This window comes from Lissotriton vulgaris, chromosome 7 (assembly GCF_964263255.1).
Source record: "Lissotriton vulgaris chromosome 7, aLisVul1.2, whole genome shotgun sequence".
NCBI lineage: Eukaryota > Metazoa > Chordata > Amphibia > Caudata > Salamandridae > Lissotriton > Lissotriton vulgaris.
The window spans coordinates 923,634,941-923,645,423 of record NC_141695.1 but is presented as its reverse complement, the minus strand read 5'-3'; positions in this window follow the sequence as shown (position 1 = coordinate 923,645,423).

The following is a 10,483-nucleotide window of genomic DNA, read 5'->3' as shown; positions in this document are numbered from 1 at the left end:
TTGTAGTTTGGTTTGTCCTGTTCCCATCATGCACTGGGACAGGAACAGACTAATTTGCATACAGCCAGGTTCTGAAACTGGGATGGTGCAGTGAGCTAAAAAACGGTGTTGGATCTAGCCCTGATCTCTTGACTGGGTGAGAGTTTTCTGCTTAATTCAGAGACTCTGTCCCTCACCACCCCTTGTTGTAAATATCTCTAGTATAACTGTCAGGCTATTTTTGCTGCTGTATGGAGAAGTAACTCTCCTCCCACTTTGTTGAGTAAGCGGATCTTGTATGCCCATCTTAGTCATTTTGCATGCTTACATGAGCCAGGGCTGCCCATTGGTTTTATGCTTACTATGTAACCCTAAGTGTTAGAACTGGCTATTTCTGGTAGGCTAATGCTGACGCCAAAGCCAGGCAGAAACCACCATTCTAGTCAGGGCAAGGAAGTCACACGCCAAGATAACCCCTGCTCACCCCCTTGGTAGCTTGGCACAAGCAGTAAGGCTAAACTCGGAGGCAATGTGTAAAGCATTTGCGTCAGCGCACAACAGCAACAACATACTAGGCACACTACAAAAGGGACTCCACACAAGGTTATTATAAAATAACTTTTGTATTGTCAAAACACATATCAGATAAAAATCACACATGTACATTGTGCCAACTGGCAGGGGCAACATTCATAAGGGATTATTTACAAGACAGGGCCACATGGGCCACTGTCAGATTCAGATATAGCACTTCTAGAATAAGAAATATTAACCTAAAATGGTAATCACAAAGATCACAACCAGTATCCACTGGTAACAGGAACCAGGACCTTACTAGGACCACCTGTACTAAAAAAGACAACCACCTAAGAATAAAATACATTTAGGGGTATACCAGAACACATTACCCATGATGCATGAACCACATTCAGAGGAGTAATAAAGAGAAACACATGATGCCTAAAACATTCAGAGGTGTTAAGAATAAAGCACATGATGCAATAAAATACATTCAGGGGTGCAGCGCAAGAAGGCACATGATGCCTAAAACATTCAGAGGTGCAGCGCATGGAAATAAAGACACATGATGCCTAAAAACATTCAGAGGTGCCAGAACAACACAATAGCGCAAAAAACACCCAGTAGGCAATTACTATTAAAAGCATAGAAATCACATTGCGCATAACTTACATAAGCCACCACTTGTGGCAGTCCCTAGGCCAACTGGCCTTGTTGGGGCTCAGACGCCCTGAGTCTCAATGTCAGGGGGCGCTGCCAAGCAGCGCCAGTCCAAGCACAAGCCTAAACGTAGCAGGTGCCCACTACTTGCTGGGCACCTGGAATCATCCCAAAACCTAAACGGTGCAGCTTCCCACTAATTGCTGGGCAGCTGGGGAATCATGAAGGAAACTGCGACAGGGTCCTCACTGACCCTTGGGCGCAAACCGCACCCACTGTGGGAGCCACACAGGCTCCAAAAACACATTCCTCGCAGGTAGGGGAGGGCGGGCACCGGCAATGTGCCCCGACGCCCCCTCTAACTAAATATGGCCAAACGCTGGAGCCAAACAGGCTCTTAAGCAAAATATGGCCCCTCTGAGCCACACAGGCTCTGTAAACAAGGATGCCCCCCACGTTGGAGCCTCTCAGGATTGGGGGAATCGGCCAATCCGGTCGTGGCACTTCTGCCGAGCCCTCCGTCCACAGCCAACCACCGCACGGCCCCTTCGTGGATGCAAGCCGACCCTCGAGGTCAGTTTCAGGGCCCGGGCCCGCGGCGGTGATTATGCTGGCAAGCGGAATTAACCCGCGCTGTGCTGGGGGAGCTTCAGAACCCCTCGGCCCCCACGAGCACGTGTCGATGAACACGCCGATCTCGGGGCAAAGCAGGTAGCAATCAGAGCGGCGCCCTCAATCAGAGCAGAGAGCAGCCAGCGCGCTATCTGGGGCACAACAGCCAGGCTTAGTCGAGCAGTCCCAGATGTCCATCCACTGCACACAGCAGTTTCACGATCTCCTTGGCCCACAGCAGTTTCAGGGGGACACAGCAGTGCAAAAAGGTCCCCCAGCAAAGTAGAACACACAGTCCAGCAACGAGGTCCTTCCAGGCAGCCCTGGAATCATAAAGAGGGAGCAGCATAGCCCCCAGCAAGAAAAGTCCTTCAAGAAATGCAGTAGGCAGGGGGACAGTCAGGAAGAGTCCCCCAGCAGTCCATCAGGAGTCCAGGGGCTGGCAGGGCTCAGGGATTCCCCTGAGCCCCAGCAGCAGCATGCCCCTGGCAGATTCAAGTTAGAAACAAGAACATTTTGGAAGGGGACACAGCCCCTTCTTATACAGTGAAAAGCCTTTGAAGTCCTTTGAAGTCCTTTGAAGGGACTTCCCTGTAACCAGCTAGAACTGGTTACACGGAAGTCCCTTCAGTATCAGGGACAGAGGTGACAGTCGCCCAGCAGGAGGTGGAGCCAGCTTTGTAGTCAGGCAGGCACAGCCCTTCACTATCAGGTGCCATCTCCTCCCACTTCCCTGGCAGCAGATGTTGCCTTTCATCCATGGGCTGACTCAGACAACCTCCTGGGCTCTCCAGCCCCTGTCACCCTCAAACCAGACAGTCAATCCACAAGCAGGCCCATGCACTCTGACCCAGGCTCACCAGCCAATCACACGCTAGACACAAATTACACAAATATGCCAACTTCTAAAAGAGGCACTTCTAGACTAGACACACTCATGCCGCATATACCATTTTGCAGCATTCAGTCTCACGAGTTCGTACATATCAAAGTCGACCCTGCACTCCCCACACATCAGGAACTACCATGGGCCTACATATTCCCCATTCATTCCTATGGGAGGGCAGGTCACTCACCACTCATTCACAGAGAGCTCAAGCACTTTACACTGTACCACAGTGAAAAAGTGCGCAGAGGCCTAAAATCACCACAACCAGGTTCCAGAAACAGGCTAGGAAAAAGCAAAAAGTCTCGGGGTGAACCTGCCCAAAGGGCCGGGTATAACACTAAGCATGTATAAGGCCCCAGTTTTCTGTACTCCTCAGACTGCCTCATTTAGTTGCTAAGGCTTCTGTGTGACGTAGTCTCACTCATTTGAGGTTAATAAGGATGCTCTTTTATATTTCAGCTTCTGTGCCAATTTCTTCTTTGTTGGTTTAAAAGGACGAAGTATCAGTGGGACCCCTAAGAAGGTTTATTGATTTCTTCAGTGTGAAATGTGTTCTTGATGACAAGAATGGCTGTCATGAGCGAGGAAAGCAAAAGAAGGTTCCCCTGCACTTGCTAACAGTAGGTAGGTAAAAGTTCACATCCAATTCTATAGTTCACTCACAGATAATTCTGCACAATACAAACACCCTTTTTTCTATTCCCCCGTGTGGCGTAAATCTATAACCAAACTAGAAAGTAGTGCTAAATTATATTTATTTTCAATTAAAAAAAACTGTTTACACAAATATTTAATTGTATTAATACAGATAGTAAAAACACCCTTCATACAAGTCTATGAAGAACACTAGTCCGTTAAAACATACACATTTTTATAAAAATAACAAAAATAAATTATACACAGTTCATAAAACTCCAGTACAAGACCCTATGGCCTTCAACAACGCGATAATACAATTCAGTTGTGGCCAAACTTTAGATCCAAAGCTGATAAATAGTTTAAAGGTAATTTAGACAAAAAGACTATATTTTTCTTTTTTGTCCTGAAAAAACATTCAGCTGTGGCTTCTTAGCAAGTGAAGTGAAGGAGAAAAATGCCCTAGAAGAAGCCAAAAAAAAGATTGATGTGATCAATCAAGATATACATGGCAATTGTGATTATCTAATCAATAGGAAAACTTTAAAACTGAAAAAAGATATGGCTAGATTTAATTGAGACTGTATATCCATACTTGAAAAAGATTATTACACGGAACAACAAGAGCAAATATGGGTCAGGCCACAAAGAGGTAGACCTTATCAAAGGCGCCCTAAACATGTACATTTTTTTGACACCTCTGAAAGTAGTGGAGATGAGGATATACAAGGTAAACCGGAAGGACGGAGACAGCCATTTGATAAAAATCAGGAGGATTTTTTAGGGCAGCGAGCACAGAGACCCACACAGGGATATACATACAGGGGGAGGGGAACCTCAACAAGGTACCAGGGTACAAGAGAACCGCAAGTACAGGAATACCAGAGAAACCCTCCTCTTCAGGAATACCTGAGCACGAGAAACAAAAGCTACTGGAAGTAAAAAAAGTAACTAAAGAAAACCCTGTAATTAACATATCACACAGGCAATTGAGTCAAAGAGAGGGGGAAGTGTTAGGAATGGGCTTTAATGTTGTCCCTGCCTCCAAAATCAATAAATTTCAGATAGAAAAAGACATAAGAGCATTTTTTAGGAAAGTGAGATTGAGACGCATTTTTCGAAGATAGACCAGAGAGGGAAGCACAGATGGATTCCGGGTTGTGAGCTCGATCCACATTCACCCCTAGTTTAGGTATGGTGGGAAAGAACATTGAAATTTTTGAAGCTATGGTTAAGAAGGGGGTGGGACATCTTTTATCAGAGAACCACTTCCAACCATAAAATATCTCTAAACTCCATAAAGAAGCTATTGACTCCCTCTCCAAGGACTGCACTATCACTATAAAACCAGCAGACAAGGAGGTGGGGTAGTGGTCTTTGACACAACTGATTACGAAGAAAGGGTGATGTGTCTCCTTTCTAACGAGGACCATTACCAAAAGGTCAAACAGTCAAGACTTGTCCGTTTAAAAAGTGAGGTACAAACCATGGTAGAGACAGCATAAAATAATGAAGTCATTACTGGAGATGAATTTAAGTTCTTAAATAATAAAAACTTTAAAATTCCAGCTTTCTATGGACTACCTAAAGTTCACAAAGATCTAGAAAACCCATTCCTAAGACCAATAGTGGCATCTATCCAATCACTGCTAGAACCCCTTAGCCAGTATGCGGATAGATTTCTCAAACCAATAGTGCAAAGACAGAAATCCTACATTAAAGACACCACCGATATGATTGCAAAAATCGAAGGTATACAATTCAATGAGATCAATGAATATATAGTGATCCTCGATTTCGAGGCGCTGTATTACAATATTCCCCAAATAGACACCATTGAGGTAATCAGAAACACCTTAGAAAAGGCAGAGATTGTGGGAGCTGAGAAGAGCTTTATCCTAGATTGTGTATCTAAGGTTCTTCTGAATAATATCTTTCTGTTTAAACACCATCTATACTTACAGCGTAAAGGGACCATCATGGCCGCAACCTGCGCACCGAGTCTAGCCTGTATATATGTTAGCTCCTCTGAGGAGCGACATATATATAATGAAATGAGTCAATTTTTTGAAAATATAAGAAATTGGGCCCATTTCATAGATGATATTTTCTTTATATGGACGGGACCGGAAGAAACACTGTTTGAATTTTTAGAATCAATCAACCTGGGAGATAAAAAAATTAAATTTACAGGTGGATATAGTAACAGTAGAGTACATTTTCTAGACATTAGTATTAAACACGATAATGGACACTAAGCAGTAGAATTATTTACGAAGTAAACAGACAGGAACACCTTACTACATTACAGTAGTTACCACCCCAGGAGTGAAAAAGATATTATCCCCTTTGGGGAATTCCTTTGTTTGAGAAGAAATTGCACTTCCCTAGAAGATTTTCACAAACACTCCGAGAAAACGAAAGAGAAATTCAGAAATAGAGGTTACCCCAAAAGACATATTAACTATTCATTTAAGAGAGCTAGATTTTATAACAGAGAATCCTTACTAGAAGGTAAAATATCACAGGAAAAGGAAGAGAAAATAGTGATGGTCAGCCAATTCTCCAATATCAGTAATAAGGTTAAAAATATTATTAACCACAATTGGAAGATACTGAATGAGGGAGAGCCGAACAAGTTACCCAAACCAATGTTCGCATACAAGAAGAACAAAAATGTACGTAACTCATTAGTGTATATGTATAGAGAAGACACAGTGGAACACCCGCAAACTATCCAAGGGGACAAGGAAGTAGGAAACCACAAATGTGGAAATTGCAGTGTTTGTGACCTTTGCATTACTACTAAGAGTATAACTCTCAATTCAGTTAAACATGATATAAAGACCCTACATAACTGTAGAAGCAAAAATATTATATACCTCATCCTATGCCCATGCGGTTGTGGATATATAGGAGAGACAGGGAGAGAACTGAGGCAAAGGATAAGCGAGCATAGATCCGCCATAAATACTAGTAAAGAAAATGCACCATTAGTTAACCACTAGAGAGAGAAAGTTAATACAGCTAAGAAGATGAGATGGGTTGTCCTAGAGAAAAAGAAAGAACAAAGAAGGCTAGGCAACAGTGTACAACGTAGGAAACAGCAGGAACAGTGGTATATGGTTAAGTTTGATACTATCCAAAATGGTTTAAATAATAGAGAAGATTGGGAGAAGATTGTTACAACCTAGATATAGGGAAGGATATACATTGACTATGAATATAGTATACAGCAACATAGTATAGCTCCAATAATTAGTATGATGGTAGCATCATATTTTAATTACAGTTCCAGTAGTTCAAGGTGTTGTGTATGGTAGAGCAAACAGGTATAGAGTAAATCAACCAACTAAATAGATAATATCATATAGGGCGAGTGATAAATTGTAATTTATATACATAAGTCCGATTTAATTACTAAGGGAATCATATATTAATCTATAGTTCTAGTAGTCCAAGGTGTTCCGTATGGTATAGTAAACAGGTATAGAGTAAATCAACCAACTAAATAGTTAATATATAGGGCGAGTGATACATTTTAATTCATATACAGAAGTCCGATTCAATTATTAAAGGAATCTGATATGATATAAGACCTAGAATTTAAAAAAAAAAAAACATTAAGGGCCCGATGTAGGTAAAACCCATTTACCGATTTTAAAATACCGATTTTTACCGAATCGGTATTTTGAAATCGGAAAATGATATGTAGGGAAAAAAATTAGGTAAAATACCGAATCGGTAACAATCGGTATCGTGGTTCGATACTTACCGAATCGGTATTCGCCGAATCGGTAATTACCGAATCGGCGAATACCGATTCGGCAAATACCGAATCGGTAATTGCAATACACCCCCATGGGCCAAAAGGCCCATAGGAATGCATTGTAAATACCGAATCGGTATTTACCGAATCGGTAGTAGCCGATTCAGTAAATAGTGAATCTGTAAATACCGATACAGTAAACACGGAATCGGCGAGCAAGTAAAAGTGAAACTAATGACAACAACCAATGAGGTGGAACCACCCTCCGCCACCCTAGCAGGGAGTGGCTACCCAGGCAGGTGCAACTCATTAGAACTTTCTGGAGAGGCAGCCTGAGCTGAGCATTCAGAGTGAGCAGCAGTGGTAGCACTATCCTGAACTGTGTGGAAATGGCAAGCAGCTCTGAGAGCCAGAAGGCTGAGCGCAAGCGCAAGGCCAAGTTCAGCAGCATGGAGCTGCAAGTTTTGGTGGAGGAGGTGGTGATGGTCCACAGGCAGCTGTTTGGGAGGCAGTCCCTCACAGTCCCAGAGAGCACCAAGAGGAAGCTGTGGAGTGCAATCGGTGAGAGGGTGAACGCAGTTGGTGTCACCCCCAGGAGCCTGGACGACCTCAAGAAGAGGTTTTATAACATTCGCAGCCTCACCAAGAGGAAACTGGCCGAGCTGCACAAGCAGGCAGGACTAACAGGTGGAGGCAGGAACCCGGCGCCACCCCTCACTGACCTTGAGGAACTTGTGTCCACGACCATTGAGACCAAGAGTGTGGTGGGAGTTGGGGACCTGGACAGCTCATCCAGAGCTACAGCAAAAGGTAAGAAGCATGCGCAGCATGACATACCCTACCAGACTTCGCCCCAATGCACAGCCAAACCCCAGCCCAGTACTGCTAGCAACATACATGAGCAATGCATCATGGTAAATGTAGTCAGCTAATGTAGTAACAAATGCCAGTGCACATTCAAATGAAATGCACCTAAAAACTGAATCAGAGTATTGAAAATGAGATGTGCAATGCTTTTATTGTAGTGACTGTAAGACATTTGCACTCAGTTCACAAATGCTTCTTTATACCTAGGGGCACCATAAGGCAGTGGAGCAGCAGCTACACAAGCTCCAGCTCCAGCACCATCAGACAGTGCGGTGGCAGGGCCAAGCAGCATTGTACCATCACAGGAGGAGGAGGAGGAGAACAGCAGTGCCATGGGCAATGAGGATGACACAGGACATACCCTCTCATTTCCCCACTCCCCCTACTGTCACTAACGCCCCCATTGCAGTTCTCACCGGAGAATTCACCCACACAGACCCACCCAGCACCTGCCACATCTCCTGCCAGGAGGATCACCATTGCACCATTGAACATCATGGAGGGAGCAGCGGCTCAGGCTCCAGCACCAACCCCTGCAACACCCGTGGCACACCAGCCCACACAGCAGGCCAGCAGCAATCAGCGCAGGCCACGCACATCCAGCAGTGCTTTACCAGCACGGGAGGGCAGTGTATTCCAAGGGCTGGAGGGGAGTATGGTCCGGATCCAAAGGATGCAGGCCAAGTCGATCCTGGCTTGCCAGCGCCAATTGCGGGAGCACAACCTGCAGATAGGGGATATGACAAATGGGTTTAAGAGTTTCGTTGAGAGCAACAAGAAAATAGCTACTGGACTGGGGCGCATGACTACTGCCATAACCCAGCTATGTAGTAAGATGGAGGAGCACGAGCACTGTAGGCGCAGGGATGCCCGCGTGCAAAACCGGGCAATCAACCGCCTTGCTGCAGCAACCGCCCAGCTATGCCGCCGAGGAGCTAACATGGAGGACTGCCTCACCCAGAACACTGCTGAGGTGACCAGGGGCATGGCCCGCATCACCACTGCCATGGAGGCACTAATTATATCAAACACAGTGGTGAATCCTGCCCTGGACGTGGGCGAGGCTGGGGACAGCCGCAGCAGCCCGGCCAGCGCTGTATCTGAGCCGCGCCGGAGCACCAGGCGCTCTGCTGAGGCAGCCGGACACACAGAAGGGGGTGAGCCACATCCAAGTGGGTCAGCTAAGCGCAGCAAGAAGTAAGACTGCCAGGGTGGGTGAGGCAACCCGGACAATTTACATTCCCCACCTATTCTGTAATTGTTTAATTTGTTGCACATCAGTGCAGTAACGTTGTGCCAACATTATTAAATTTATTTTTTCCACATCCATTGACCTGTCTGTGCATCTGTACTCACTCAGAAATAGTTTTATGTTATCTCCTCACATCTGTATCTGCCATCACTTGGCGTAGACACCCCAGCAGGTTGTGTTTGTGGCACAGCAACGTCGTCGTCATGGTCCTCGTAGTCTGACAACTCCACCTCAGTGCCCTTCTTCACCGCAAGGTTGTGCAACATTGCACAGACAGCTATGATCTTGCAGCAGGTGATGGGGGTATACTACCTTGCACCTCCACTCTTGTGCAAGCATCTGAACCTGCTTTTCCAGATGCCAAAGGTCCGTTCTACTGCATTCCTTGTGCTTTTGTGGGCCCGGTTATACCTCCTTTGGCTGGGTGTAGAGGGGTTGAGGTAGGGGGTGAGTATGAATGAGCGGAGGGCATATGCACTGTCGCCTAGAAGGAAAAGGGGTAACATCACTCACATGCATACATGTACTTTACTTTGCTACTTTGTGTTATGGGGGTCTGATGATGTGTCTCACCTAGGAGGTATCCTTCACCAAATTCCCCAGCCATCAGCCGTGCATAGATGCCGCTGTTTTGCAAAATGTACGAGTCGTGGGTACTCCCTGGGAATTTTACTACCAGGTCTGTGATGGTGCACTTAGCATTGCAGATCACCTGCACATTGATGGTGTGCGTAGACTTCCTATTGCGGTATATGTATTCTGTGTCAGCAGGGGGGCAAATCGGAATGTGCACGCCATCAATGCAGCCGATGATTTGGGGGAATCGTGCCATCTGGTAAAAGTCTGCTTTTGTTTGTACCAGTTCCGCATGGGTTGCAGGGAAAGATATGTATTGGTTCATCCTCTGCATCATGGCGTCAAGGAATTTGTTGAAAAACCTTGACAGGCTGCTCTGGGTCACCCCTCCTACCGCAGCGACTCCACTTTGATAGCTGCCAGACGCAAGCAGGTGTAGGCTGCATAGTACCTGCACGTGCGTTGGGATGGCGTGTGCCCTTGGGGTGGGGTGGTCCAACAGTGGTTTGAGGTCCCTGATGAGCTCCAGAATGGTGTCTGAGTCCAGCCTGTACATCTGTAGGATCTCTGCCTCTGTGAGCATGAACAGGGTGATCCTCTGTCTGTAGACCTGTTCCTCTCTTTGCCATTCCCTCTCTCCTTCCTGCTGTAGCCGTAGCCGCCTTGCAATGACATAAAATGCCACCATCCTGCAAGTTGCATTGCATTTTGGATCTCTTTTTAT